We start from the raw sequence: 2,500 nt of genomic DNA, 5'->3' as shown, positions 1-2,500 counted from the left end.
AGATGCACTTTTATGATGGACAGATGCACTTTTATGATGGACAGATGCACTTTTATGATGGACAGATGCACTTTTATGATGGACAGATGCACTTTTATGATGGACAGATGCACTTTTATGATGGACAGATGCACTTTTATGATGGATAGATGCACTTTTATGATGGACAGATGCACTTTTATGATGGATAGACACTTTTATGATGGATAGACACTTTTATGATGGACGGATGCACTTTTATGATGGATAGACACTTTTATGATGGATAGACACTTTTATGATGGACGGATGCACTTTTATGATGGATAGACACTTTTATGATGGATAGACACTTTTATGATGGACGGATGCACTTTTATGATAGATAGATGCACTTTTATGATGGACAGATGCACTTTTATGATGGACAGATGCACTTTTATGATGGATAGATGCACTTTTATGATGGATAGATGCACTTTTATGATGGATAGATGCACTTTTATGATGGACAGATGCACTTTTATGATGGATAGACACTTTTATGATGGATAGACACTTTTATGATGGATAGACACTTTTATGATGGACGGATGCACTTTTATGATGGATAGACACTTTTATGATGGACAGATGCATTTTTATGGACTTCAAAACAGAAACAGCCATTCACTGCCATTATAAAGCTTGGAAGAGCAGGACATTTCTTTATATAACTCAGTGTTCGTCTGAAAGAAGAAAGTCATATACACTAGGATGAGTTGAGGGAGAGTAAATCATGGGCTAATGTTCATTTTTGGGTGAACTTTCGCTTTAACTGCACAGTGTGTTTCTCTGCTCTGTCCATCCAAGAGTTGAGCAACACAACCGAAGCTATTTAAAGAACATCCCACCGTTAACAGCCATGATCCCATGAGCTCACCAATTAACAGGGAATGTAGAAAGCAGCGGATTAACCCGAACTCAGAATAGCTTGACCTTAAACCCGGAGACAGGTGAGAGACCAGCGCCACGAAGCACAGACAAAACAAGCTCACACTTTCATGTTTATTGATATTATATGGCAAAGTAATTCTCCATAAGCCCAGAGTAAACAGACGGGAATGAGACTGCATGTTCGTTTGGGTAATAAGAGCCGTTTCAGGTGCAATTAAAACAGCAGGAGACGCGCAGATCTGTCTGAGAGAGTCGTCTAAAGTTCACAGACAACATCAGCTCTCTCTCTCTCGCTCTCTCTCTCTCTCTCTCTCCTCAAGCTTTGATGTGTCACTCGCTCTATCATTTCAGCCATAAACTCAAATGACTGCTGGGACTGTAAACGTAGCGAGCGGGAAACTTTACAGAGCGATTCAGTCCAGCGAGAACATGAACATCAGATCAGCATCACATTAACCCTTCAGCTGCCGTGGACCAATTAAACCGCAGGGAATCAACAATGCATTTGCTTAATGGGAATAACTGACCATATGATCATGCATGATTAGGACAGGAAAGTTTCTTCCTGTAAAGATGCTGTGGACATCGATGACATCCAATCAGACTCTACAGTATTCAATAGCCAAACTGGGAATGTTCTCGGAACGTTCTCTCAATGTTACAAACAAACATTCTTCCAGTAACGATAATAGCCAAGTTATTTGGTCTTTAGTAACGTTCTCAACATTAATTAAGTGTTACTACTTATTTAGAAGATTCAAAAGTGATGTTTGTGAAAGGATCAAAAGGAATGTTCCCTTAAAGGATTAGTTCACTTTTTAAAAAACTTTTGCTGATAATTTACTCTCCCCGATGTCATCAAGATGTCCATGTCATTCTTTCTTCAGTGGAAAAGAAATGAAGGTTTTTGATGAACACATTTCTCCATATAATGGACGTCAATGGGCCCCAAACGGGTCAAGGTCCAGATGACAGTGTCAGCGCCGCTTCAACGGGCTTTAAACGACACCAGACGATGAATACGGGTCTTATCTAGCGAAACCATCGTCATTTCACACATAAATAAACAAGTTTAAGTTTTATAAGCACAAGCGCTCGCCTTGCTCTGTTCTGTGATGCGCGTTCGTGACGTCACGTGATCCGCAGTTACGCTGTAAAGGTCACGCTTGACGAGTCGGTGTTTACACATGTGCGGAAGGAGGACCATACACACATATTCAAATGTCTTTGTGTCAGTTTATCGGTTAAATGCCCATCTCGTGTGTGTATCCTGGTGTTGGAATATTAAAAAGCCTAAAAGAAAATATTCATCAGGACAGAAATGTTTTACTCTTCACAGAAGCGTGACCTTTACAACGTAACTGCGTATCACGTGACGTCACGAACGCGCATCACAGAACAGAGCAAGGCGAGCGCTTGTGCTTATAGAACTTAAACTTGTTTATTTATGTTTGAAATGACGATGGTTTCGCTGGATAAGACCCGCATTCATCGTCTGGTGTCGTTTAAAGCCCGTTGAAGCGGCGCTGACACTGTCATCTGGACCTTGACCCGTTTGGGGCCCATTGACGTCCATTATATGGAG

The 2,500-nt window shown here is 40.9% G+C and overlaps 1 protein-coding gene across 2 annotated transcripts in view; it reads right to left on the bottom strand.

Moving 5' to 3' along the window:
- The window catches only part of secisbp2l (SECIS binding protein 2-like), a 70,491-nt gene that overhangs the window by 42,001 nt on the left and 25,990 nt on the right, over window positions 1–2,500 (bottom strand). The gene's annotated exons all lie outside the window — the stretch shown is intronic.

Source organism: Phoxinus phoxinus, assembly GCF_949152265.1.
Source record: "Phoxinus phoxinus genome assembly, chromosome: 8".
In the NCBI taxonomy this organism is placed as follows: domain Eukaryota; kingdom Metazoa; phylum Chordata; class Actinopteri; order Cypriniformes; family Leuciscidae; genus Phoxinus; species Phoxinus phoxinus.
The sequence above is the reverse complement of the archived record's forward strand: the minus strand, read 5'-3'. Positions and strand labels throughout refer to the sequence as shown.